The 12305-nt window shown below is 43.0% G+C and overlaps 1 pseudogene; it reads left to right on the forward strand.

Moving 5' to 3' along the window:
* Positions 1 to 2306: 2306 nt before the first annotated feature.
* On the forward strand, positions 2307 to 3509 carry LOC148128696 (succinate--CoA ligase [ADP-forming] subunit beta, mitochondrial pseudogene; annotated as a pseudogene).
* Positions 3510 to 12305: the final 8796 nt, after the last annotated feature.

Below are 12305 nucleotides of genomic sequence, written 5' to 3' on the forward strand. Positions count from 1 at the left end.
CAGTCTATTAATCAGTCAATCAAGCAATCAGTTACTCAGTCGATCAATTAGACAGTCAGTCTATTAATCAATCTATTAATCAGTCCATCAAGCAGTCAGTTACACAGTTGATCAATTAGACAGTCAATCAATTAATCAGTCTATTAATCAGTCAATCAAGCAGTCAGTTACTCAGTCGATCAATTAGACAGTCAACCCCCTTGTTAAGCAGGAGATCTTTACAGAGTCATAGAATATACAGAGTCGGAAGGGTCCTCAGAGGTCATGTATATCTATTTATCTATATATCTATATCTATCTATCTATCTTTTAACTTTCCATCTATCTCTTTCTATCTCTTTTTATCTCTTTCTATCTCTATCTATCTATCTATCTATCTATCTATCTATCTATCTATCTATCTATCTATCTATCTATCCATCTATCTCTTTTAACTTTCCATCTATCTCTTTCTATCTCTTTTTATCTCTTTCTATCTCTATCTATCTATCTATCTATCTATCTATCTATCTATCTATCTATCTATCTATCTATCTATCTCTATCTATCTATCTATCTATCTCTATATCATCTATCTCTCTATCTCTCTATCTATCTCTCTATCTCTCTATATCTATCTATCTATCTATCTATCTATCTATCATCTGTCTATCTATCTATCTCTATCTATCTATCTATCTATCTATCTATATCTATCTTTCTATCTATCTATCTTCATCTATCTATCTATCTATCTATCTATCTGTCTATCTATCTATCTATCTATCTATCTATCTATCTATCTATCTATCTATCTATCTGTCTGTCTGTCTTTCTATCTATCTCTATATCTCTATCTATCTCTATCTATCTATCTATCTATCTATCTATCTATCTATCTATCTATCTATCTATCTATCATCTATGCATCTATCTATCTATCTATCTATCTATCTATCTATCTATCTATCATCTATCATCTATCATTTAACTATCTATCTATCTATCTCTGTCTATCTCTATCTATCTATCTATCTTCTATCTATCCGTCTATCTATCTATCCATCTGTCTGTCTGTCTATCTGTCTATCTATCTATCTATCATCTGTCTATCTATCTCTATCTATCTGTCTGTCTGTCTGTCTGTCTGTCTGTGTATCTATATCTATCTATATCTATCTGTCTATCTATCTATCTATCTATCTATCTATCTATCTATCTATCTATCTATCTATCATTTAACTATCTATCTCCATATCTCCATATCTATCTATCTATCTATCTATCTATCTATCTATCTATCTATCTATCTATCTATCTATCTATCATCTGTCTATCTATCTCTCATCTGTCTATCTATCTCTATCTATCTCTATCTATCTATCTATCTATCTATCTATCTATCTATCTATCTAATCTTATATATACCCTTTAATTACCAATTAGAGTGCGCTGCCCTTTTATCTTAATACTTCCCTCCATTTATTCCCCTTTGATCCATCATCAGAATCTATTATAACATAATCCCTATATCCTAATTGCATTCTAGTTTCATCACAATAACCTTTATTTTCTTCCTCCCTCCTTCTCCTCCTCCCCCCTCACTTCTCTTGTCATCAGTACAAATCCTCCCCGTCCCTATTGGCCGGGTTCAACCTATGATATCATCCTAACCTTCATTCGTACATCTGTAGCAATGTCTGTTTCCCATTCTTCAACCCTGCCACTTTAAAAAAAAAAAAATTTGGGCCACCATTGTCTTCCTGCTCGAGCAAGGGGTTTGGACTAGATGACCTCTAAGGTCCCTTACCATTCTGTTACTCTAGGAGTCTCTATGCAAAAGCCCATTTTAAATATTCGAGTCCCATTTTTAATGTGTCTTCTATCCATCCGGTTGACGTTGAGTAAGTTTTTGTTGCTCAAAATTGCCCGATGGAAAACAATCCATCAGTGCTTACACAGAACTGGTAGTAAACCTCTATGGGGAGTAGGGCCATCAAGGAGGAGGAGAAACAGAGGCCGGTGAGGTCACAGAACCTCTGTCTTCAGCCAATGAGAAACCAGCAGGAAACAACCAGGCTAGTGTTTTTTTTTTCAAACCCTAACTACCAGTTGGAAGTCTTGGCTGGAAGGGAGATCACAGCATCTTCACCTTGTGGACACATTCAGTCCCAGGAACCAAAATGATATGTAGCAAGATCTTTGGGGCTGTCCGAGGAGTCGGGAGTTTGGGGTTCGGGGCCAGCCGCTGCTTCTCCATGACGCCCGCCGCCTGGCAGCTGCGCCGTCAGCGTCTCCGGCACCTGTCCATCCACGAGTACCTCTGCATGAAGCTCCTAGCCGAGGCCGGCGTCTCCGTCCCATATGGCTCGGTTGCCAGGACGCCAGAGGAAGCGTACCAAGTGGCACGGAAGATTGGCACCAATGACTTGGTGGTCAAGGCCCAGGTGGTGGCCAGGCGGGCGGGAAAGGGGGTCTTCGAAGGCGGGCTGAGGGGCGGCGTGCAGATCGTGTGCTCGCCCGAGGAGGCCCAGGCGGTGGCTGTCCAGATGATCGGCAGAGGCTGGTGACCAAGCAGACCGGTGAACGAGGACGCATGTGTCACCAGGTCTTCGTCTGCGAACGTCGCTACCTGCGGAAGGAGTACTACTTTGCCATCAGCATGGAGGGACTTCCAGGGTCCCGTCGTGGTTGCCAGCTCCCAAGGCGGCCTCCAGATCGAGGATGTGGCAGCCGAGAAGCCGGCCTCCATCCTGAAGGGCCGGTCGACATCGTCACGGGCCTCCGCATGAGCCAGGCCGTGCCGTTAGCTGCCAAGATGGGCTTCCCGGGCGCTGGCGGAGGAGGCGGCCGACACCATGGTCAAACTGTATGACTTCTTCATCGACTACGATGCCGTCCTGGTGGAGATCAACCCGCTGGTGGAGGACTCCACCGGACGGGTGATGTGCATGGATGCCAAGGTCATCTTCGGCGGCAACTCGGCCTTCCGCCAGCAGAAGATCTTCGAGATGCAGGACTGGACACAGATGGATGAGAAGGAGCAGGAGGCGGCCAACGCCGACCTCAACTACATCGCCTTGGGCGGCAACATCGGCTGCCTGGTCAGCGGGCAGGGTTGGCCATGGCCACCATGGACATCATTCAGCTCCACGGTGGGCGCCAGCAAACTACCTCAGCGTGGGTGGCGGGGCCACGGTGGAGCAGGTCACGAGGCCTTCAAGCTGATCACCTCCGGCCCGAGAAGGTCCAGGCCATTCTGGTCAACATCTTCGGAGGGCTGATGCGCTGTCAGACGTCATCGCCCACGGGATCATCATGTCCGCCGAGGACCTGGAGCTGAAGATCCCCATCGTGGCCCGCCTGCAAGGCACCCGGTGGCCGACGCCAAAGTCCTTTGCCGAGAGTGGCTTGAAGATCCTGGCCTGCAACGACCTGGACCGGGCAGCTGCCACCGCTGTGGCCCTTGCCGAGATCATGCGGCTGGCGAAGGAAATCACGTCGATGTCAAGTTCCATCTGCCCGCCTGAGAGGCCTGTCGCGGAGGGGCCCATTCCTGAGGGCGGTTCCTCCCTGTGGCCCCACCCTCTTTGGGGCTGGGGGTAGGGGGCTGGGGGGGACAGCGTCGGGTTTTCCCCTCCCGCTCCTCCTCCCACCCACTTCAACATCAACCTGCCTGATCTCTGCCGATTTCCCATGCGCGGCTCTCGTTGGCCTTTTGGGCTGGCGGATTCACGCCAGCAGGTGAAGATATGTCTCCGGTGAATCAAGTTTAAACCGAGTTTAAAGAAAGTTTGTCTCCTGGACTGCAGGTGTGGGGGGGTGGCGGGGTGGGAGTATGCTTGGCTCTGCTCAGAGATGGGGAGGGGGATGTGCTGGAGTGGAGAGCCCTGTTTCCTTGCACACACACACACACACACACACACACACACACACACCATTGCTGATGGGCCAGTCCATCTCTCCATCATTTTCCATCTCTCTCTTTTTCAATCCCTCTTCGTCTCTTTTTCTCCATCTCTCTCTCTCCATCTCTCTAGGTCTTTCCATCTCTCTCTCTCTCCTTTTCTCCCTCTCTTTCCATCTCCCTCTTTCTATTTTCCATCTCTCTCCATCTCCTCTTCTCCATCTTTCTCTTTCTTTCTCTCTCTCTCTCTCTTCACCTCTCTAGCTCTTTCCATCGCTCTCTCTCTCTTTCCATCTCCATTTCTCCATCTCTCTTTAAATCTCCCTCTCCCTTTTTTCCTTCTGTCTCCATCTCTTTCCACCTCTCTCTTTTTCCACCTCTCTCTTTTTCCATCTCTCTCTTTCCATCTTTTCTCCATCTCTCCCTCCCTTCTCTCTAACTCTTTCCATCTCTCTCTCTCTCCATCTCTCCATTTCTCTCTCTCTGTCCATCTCTCTCTCTTTACATGTCCCTCTCTCTCTTTTTCCTTCTTTCTTCATCTCTTTTTCTCCATTTCTCCCTCTCTCCCTCTCTCTCTCTTTACATCTCCCCTCTTTTTCCATCTTTCTCCATCTCTTTTTCTCCATCTCACTCTCTCTCTGTCTCTCATGCTCTTTCCATCTCTCTCTCTCCATATCTCTATTTTTCTATCTCTGTCCCTCTCTCTCTTTCCATTTCCCTCTCTTTTTCCATCTTTCTTCATCTCTTTTTCTCCATCTCTCTCCATCTCTCCCTCTATCTCTCTTTCCATCTCTCTCTTTTTCCATGTCTCCCCATCTCTTTTTCTCCATCTTTCTCTCTCCATCTCTCATGCCCTTTCCATCTCTCTCTCCATATCTCCATTTCTCTATGTCCCTCTCTCTGTTTCCATCTCTTTCCATCTCTTTTTCTCCATCTCTCTCCATCTCTTCCTCTTTCCCTCTCTCTCTTTCCCTCTCTCCTTTTTCCATCTCTCTCTCTCTTTCTCTCTCCATCTCTCTAGCTCTCTCCATCTCTCTCTCTCCGTCTCTCATGCTCTTTCCATCTCTCTCTCCATCTCTCCATTTCTCTATCTCTGTCCTCTCTCTCTCTTTCCATCTCTTTTTCTCCATCTCTCTCCGTCTCTTTCCCTCTCTCTCTTTCCATCTCTCCCCTTTTCCATTTCTCTCTATCTTTCTCTCTCTCTCTCCATCTCTCTTTCCATCTTTCCATCTCTCTCTCTCCATCTCCATTTCTCCACCTCTCTCTTTACAATTCCCTCTATCTTTTTTCCATCTTTTTCCATCTCTTTTTCTCCATCTTTTTCTCTCTATCTCTCCCTTTCCCTCCCTCTCTCTCTCTTTCCATCTCTCCCTTTTTCCATTTCTCGCCATCGCCTTTTCTCCATCTCTTTTCTCTTTCTATCTCTCTCTCTCTCCATTTTTCCATCTCTGTCCATGTCTCTTTTTACATCTCCCTCTCTCTTTTCCATTTTTCTCCATCTCTCTCTCTCTCTCTCTCAATCTCCATCTCTTCCTTCTCTCCCCCCTCTCTCTTTCCATCCCTCTTCATCTCCATTTCTTCATCTCTCTCTCCATCTCTCCCTCTTTCCCTCTCTCTCTTTTGATCTCTCCCTTTTTCCATCTCTCTCCATCTCCTTTTCTCCATCTTTCTCTCTCTCTCCACCTCTCTAGCTCTTTCCATCTCTCTACCTCCATCTCCATTTCTCCATCTCTTTCCATCTCCCTCTCTTTTTCCATCTCTCTCCATCTCCTTTTCTCCATCTCTATCTTTCTCTCCATCTCTTCCTCACCTCTCTAGCTCTTCCCATCTCTCTCTCTCCATCTCCATTTCTCCATCTCTTTCCATCTCTCTCTCTTTCCACCTCTCTCTCTTTTTTCCATCTCTCTCCATCTCCTTTTCTCCATCTCTATCTTTCTCTCCATCTCTTCCTCTCTACCTCTCTACCTCTTTCCATCTCTCTCTCTCCATCTCCATTTCTCCATCTTTTTCCATCTCTCTACATCTCCCTCTCTTTTTTTCCATCTTTCTCCATCACCCGGACTTTTGGCTTTTGGCTGGCCTCGAGTCCGACATGACGTCTTTTCTTACGTCGCCTCTTGTATTACGTGTCGACAAGCGAAGGCCGCGTCGGGTGCGCCTCCTGGACTCCTTCAACCACTGCCGATTCCGGGTAGACCATGGGGGGAGATCTCCATGGACTTTTTGACGCACTTGCCCTCGTCGGGTTATACGACAGTATTCGTGGTGGTTGACATGCTCACCAAGATGGCTCATTTTATCCCTTGTCAGAAGTTGCCATCGGCCCACACTACTGCCCAGTTATTTCTACAGCATGTTTTCTGCTTACATGGTCTGCCGGACAGGGTGGTTTCGGATCGCGGTGTCCAGTTTACCGCTCAGTTTTGGAAGAACCTCATGACGGCATTACAAGTGCAGGTGTGTTTGGCGTCGGTGCACCATCTGGAGACTGATGGCAGGACTGAAAAAGTGATTGGCATCCTCACCCAATATCTGAGATGTTTTGTCAACCATCGACAGAACGATTGGATGACTTACCTCCCTTTGGCGGAGTTTGCCTTTAACAATTCGCAGCATACATCTACTCGCGTAATGCTGTTTTATGCGAACGTGGGCTACCATCCATGATTTTTCCCGTTGTCAATTGTGGACTCCCCGGTCCCAGAAACATGAGAATTTCTCGAGGAGTTGCAGTCGGTTCACCGATTAGTGGCGCAACAACTGGAATGGGCGAAGGAGGACTACAAATGGTTTGCGGATCGTTCACGTCGGGCGACGCCTCTGCTAGCTGTGGGTGACAAGGTGTGGTTATCCACACAGCACCTTCGGGTCGATCGCCCGATTAAGAAGTTGGACCATCGCTTCATTGGTCCATTTCCTATTGAGGCGGTCATCAATCCCGTCGCGTATCGACTCACCCTGCCGCTCCATGCACATTCATCCTGTCTTCCACCGTTCCCTTCTGGTTCCTGACTCCCCATCATGTACACTCCGTTCTCCTGAAGGTACAGCTTCTCCATCGGTACCCAGCAATGAGACCGCCGCTGATGACACGGTTGTCAGCGTTCAGGATTCTCCTTGGCTGAAGGGGAGATTTCAATACTTTGTCGGGCGGCTGGTGAATGGATCGGAGGTTCTCTCTTGGGTGGATGCTTCCACGGTTTGTGCTCCAGACCTTATTCGGAGGTTCCATGAACACTTCCCATCGAAACCGCATCCGGCTCATCAGACTCGAGGGAAGGGCCCTGCGGTGAGGGATAGAGTTGTGACTCCGAGATTTGAACCTGGTCAGTCAGCAGATGTAGGCTCAAGTGATGAAGAAGATCTGGCATTGAGATTCGAGCCTGCATTATTGAGCGACGTTGAGAGGAGTCTGGGGGAGGAGGAGGAGTTGAATCTGAGAGATGAGCCTGATTTATTAGAAGTTTCAGAGGCGTCTTCCTCTTCTGGAACTCCCTCCCTGATTGCACCTCAGGTGTTAACTGTTAATCAGGAAAGTGTGCAGAGGCTTCAAGCGATGATGAAACTGCCGGATGCTGGCTTGATGCTAGGACTAGGAGAAGATTGAGACGTCAATCTCAATTAGAAAAGAGACGTCCAGCCAAGGATTAATTAAAGAGACTGACACGCCCCTTCAGGGGATATATAAGGAGCGTGTTAACGCCTCTCCCGCTTGAAGCAAAGTGTATTATTGACAGTTCAGACTTGCCAGACGGACTCCAGGAAGACTGCCAAGGACTGTGAAAACAAGCAGTTAACTCTTTTGGGTCTGGTTTTGTTTGCTTGAATATTTGAACTTTGGATTCACCTGTGGATACAGGTGAGACAGAACAGATTATATATATATATATATATATATATATATATATATATATATATATATATATATATATATATATATAATCTGTTCTGTCTCATATATACTACACACACACACACACACACACACACACACACACACATATACATACATACATACATACATACATACATACATACATACACACATACACAACGGCTTGGGACATATTTCAATTATTTGAACATTATAAGTGAAATCCTTCTGATCGAATCTAATACTAATCCAATATGTCGATATATATTCCCATAGACCTAATAATATCGCACATTATAACTTTGCTTAAATTCCTCTAATTGCTCTCTAAATATGTCAAATCTTTTTGTAGGTTGTTCTATTCTCTATCCATTGAGAAGAACGTATTCCATATACCATGTAAATATATTCGGGTTCTTCTTTTCTTTAGTTTCTAGTGTCAAAACTATTCATTTCTGCACATTTCAATATTTCTCCAATTGTTTTTCCCTCTATCAGTATTTTATTACTCTTTCAATTGTGGGCAAATACACATGTATAATTCAGTAAATCTTTGCTAAATTGATTAATGAGATGTAATGGCAGAGATCTCTGTAAAGGTAGCTTAATAATCTGGTGATGTCAGCAGAAGCTGACAAAAAGTTAGTACTTACAATAAATGTAATTTTACATTCCGGAGATTGCAGAATGTCTGTTTCTTCTTTTACATACATACATACATACATACATACATACATACATACATACATACACACACGTGTATGTATGTTTATACACACACACACACACACACACACACACACACAAACAAAAACGTACATCAATTACATTTACATTTTGCATTGTCTTTGACTCCTGTTATCTAACCAAAGAGACCATTTCTCCCAGACCGTCTAATATTCTTTTTTTCTTCCTTCTCCTGCAATTCCATTGTAAGTTTATTAATTTCTGCATGATCCATATATTTTTTTTATTAACATATCATCTGTGGGACTCCTCTCTGATGTCCAGTTTTGAGCCTGAGTTATTCTAGCAGCTGTCAACATGTGTATTATTATATATTCAATGTCTTTCTTGTCATTACCTCTAATTATCCCTAATAGGAAACATTTGAGGTTTAAGTTTTATTTTTTTTCCCCTCCCACTTATTTCTTGCAGCTAAATCCTTATTTTGTTCCCAACTTTTCATTGCTTTCAAGCACAACCACCACATATGAAAGAAAGTGCCTGGTGTCTGGTTGTTGGATAGATAGATTAATGGATTTATTTATTTATTTATTTTTAAAAAACAACTTTATTGAAATTCCAAATCTTAAAAAGTTTACAAAAATTCAAAAGATTAAAAAAAAAATCACAACAATTTCTATAATATTCTATAATTTCTATAATACGTGTCGATATCTTTCAGCATCGTTTTCTGGACAGTGCAATAAAATACAATACATACAATTCATACTTGACTAATTAACAACTCATTAATAATTGTGAATAATTAATAATAATGAATAATTAATACTATTCGTAGTATTGGTAAGACTAATTCACAGGGATAACAAGTGATTCAGGTATATAGGCCATTAGTTCAAAAGAGGGGGGGAAAAGTCACATTAACACTATTACCTGTGGACATCAAGAAATGGCCAGGAAATTGAGATCTAGGGAAATATTCATTTTTAATTTATAACGTATATGTAATATATGGTATCCTGAAAAATACATAACATCTCCTCTTATAGCTATGGAATAGAGAGCACAGTACATAGACTATATTTATTTATTTATTTGATTTGTCAATTGTTTACAAGATAATAAGTATAAGTATATACATAGTTATGAATACATGAAATGGGTACATATAAGAAAAATAAAAGAAACAATAGGACAGGGACAGTAGGCACGTTGATGCGCTTATGCACACCCCCTACAGACCTCTTAGGAAAGGGGTGAGGTCAATAGTAGACAGTCTAAGGTTAAAGTTTTTGGGGTTTGGGGAAGAAACTACAGAGTCAGGTAGAGTATTCCAGACATTGACCACTCTGTTGCTGAAGTCGTATTTCCTGCAATCAAGTTTGGTGCGGTTAACCTTGAGTTTGTATCTGTTGTGTGCTCTTGTGTTGTTATGCTTGAAGCTGAAGTATTCATTGACAGGTAGCACATTGCAATGTATGATTTTATATACTGTACTATACTTAGATCAGACCGAAGACGGCGTAATTCAAGGTTTTCTAGTTCTAGAATTTCAAGTCTGGTGGCATAAGGTATTCTACAACGAGTAGAGGAGTGGAGAACTCTTCTTGTGAAATATTTCTGGACTTTCTCAACTGTGCTAATATCAGATACGTAATGTGGGTTCCAGACTGATGAACTGTATTCGAGTATTGGTCTAGCAAATGTTTTGTATGCTCTAGTTAGTAGTGTGATATTACCAGAGAAAAAGCTACGTAGGATTAGGTTAACAACTCTTAATGCCTTTTTGGCTATGTAGTTACAGTGGGCTCTAGCACTTTGATCATTAGAGATGAGTACCCCAAGGTCCTTGACAGAGGTTGGATCATCAACAAGATCTTGACTATTCAGCTTGTATTTTATTTTCTGATTTTTTTTTGCCAATATGTAAGACAGAGCATTTATTTGTTGAGATTTGAAGTTGCCGTTTGTTTGACCATTCTGATACATAGTCAAGGTCTTTTAGAAGGGTAGCAGTATTGTTGGTGGTATTGAACAGCTTTACATCATCAGCGAAAAGAACACAGTTGCTCTTAATATGACTCACAGAGGTCATTTTATGTAGAGTATGAAGAGAGTTGGTCCTAGAACACTGCCTTGGGGGACATCACTATTGACAGGTACAGAATTTGATAGGACACTTCCAATTTTGACCATTTGTTGTCTGTTTGACAGGAATGCTTCTACCCAGTTATGTAGGTGTCCAGAGATACCGTAAGATTTTAGTTTTAGGAGTAGTTTGTTGTGTACTACTGAATCAAAGGCTTTACAGAAGTCTATGTAGATTGCGTCTATTGCTTTGCCCTGATCGAGTTGTGTAGTCCATATGTTTTTGCAGTGTAAGAGTTGCAGATTACAGGATAGTATTTTTCTGAAACCAAATTGTTTATTGGAGAGTAGGTTGTTTGTCTCTAAGTGGAGGATAATGGATTGGTTAATAATTGATTCCATGACTTTATAGGTGACGCAGCATAAGGAGATTGGTCTGTAATTTCAACTAGGCTGGGGTCTCCCTTTTGAAGATGGGGATGACCGTGGCTTGTGACCATAGGTTAGGCAAGGAGCTGGTCCTGAAAGATTTTTCAAAGATTATGCTTAGAGGTTTGGCTATGGCAGTGGGTAGCTTTTTTAAGAAGTAGGCACATATTCCATCCGGTCCAATAGATAGAGATGGTTTTAGATTGCGTCATGCTTTCTCAACATTGTCTTCTGTAAAATCGATATGTATTAGATCATTGTAGTTGTCTGTGGTTCGACTAGGAAATACTGGGCATGATCCTTTGTTGTTTACAAATACTGAGCCGAAGAATGTGTTAAAGATGTTGGTTTTAATGGTGTCGTCGTTGCAGTCTTTGCCATTAGGTCCTTTCAGGGGTGGGATGGACCTTGAGTCTTTTAGTTTGTTGTTTACAAAATTGTAGAAAGCACGGGTGGAACTAGTGCATTGAAGGTTTTCCTCTTGTTTAATGTGATAATTGGCACATTCAGTCTTTATCTGATGGCATAAATTTTTGTATCGGCCTTTGAAATTGGCAACGTGACCAGATTTGTTTTTCCGCCGGAGTGATCTCTTTTGGTTTGAAGTTTCCTTATTGTTATGGGTAATCTGTTTTTTTTTTGTTTTTTGTTTTGGGAGTTGTTGTTGGTACGTATAGTTTGATGACTCTTTTGACTTCAAGTAAAAATATGTTGTAATGATCTTCAACAGTATTGCATCCAGTGAATAGAGATTGCCAATCAAGGGATGAGAGATCATTGTCTATAAGAGCATAGTTGCTTTTTTTGAAGTTATAATTGGGGATTACATCATTGTGATGATTTTTGTGTGGGCGTATGTTGAGACAAAAGTAAATCATATTGTGGTCACTGCTGGAAAAGGGTTCTTTAGTTCAGTGATCCCCAACCTTTTGACGCCGCTGCCCGGTACCGGCATCAGCTGGGCGCCATGGCCCGGTACCGGCATCAGCTGGGCGCCGCCATCTTTTTTGACGAAAAAGTGCTTCCGGTGAGCTTTCTATCCAGAAAAGCTCACCGGAGACTATGCCGCCATCTTTTTTGATGAAAACGTGCTTCCGGTGAGCTTTCTACCGAGAAAAGCTCAACGGAAGCACTTTTTCATGAAAAAGATGGCGGCGCCCAGCAAGACAGCTGCCCGGTAGGAGTTGTTCCGTGAGCTGGTGTACCGGTCCGCGGACCGGTGGTTGGGGACCCCTGCTTTAGTTTATATTACATAAATTAAATTCAAACTATTGCAGAAGATGAGATCGAGGCAGTTGTTTAGTCCAGTGTTGTTGGTTACTAATTGTTCCAGTCCCAGAT

Source organism: Notechis scutatus, unplaced genomic scaffold (genome assembly GCF_049901735.1).
Source record: "Notechis scutatus isolate UNSWTSFEM ecotype Mainland unplaced genomic scaffold, rNotScu1.2 NSCUCTG168, whole genome shotgun sequence".
Taxonomy (NCBI): Eukaryota; Metazoa; Chordata; class Lepidosauria; order Squamata; family Elapidae; genus Notechis; species Notechis scutatus.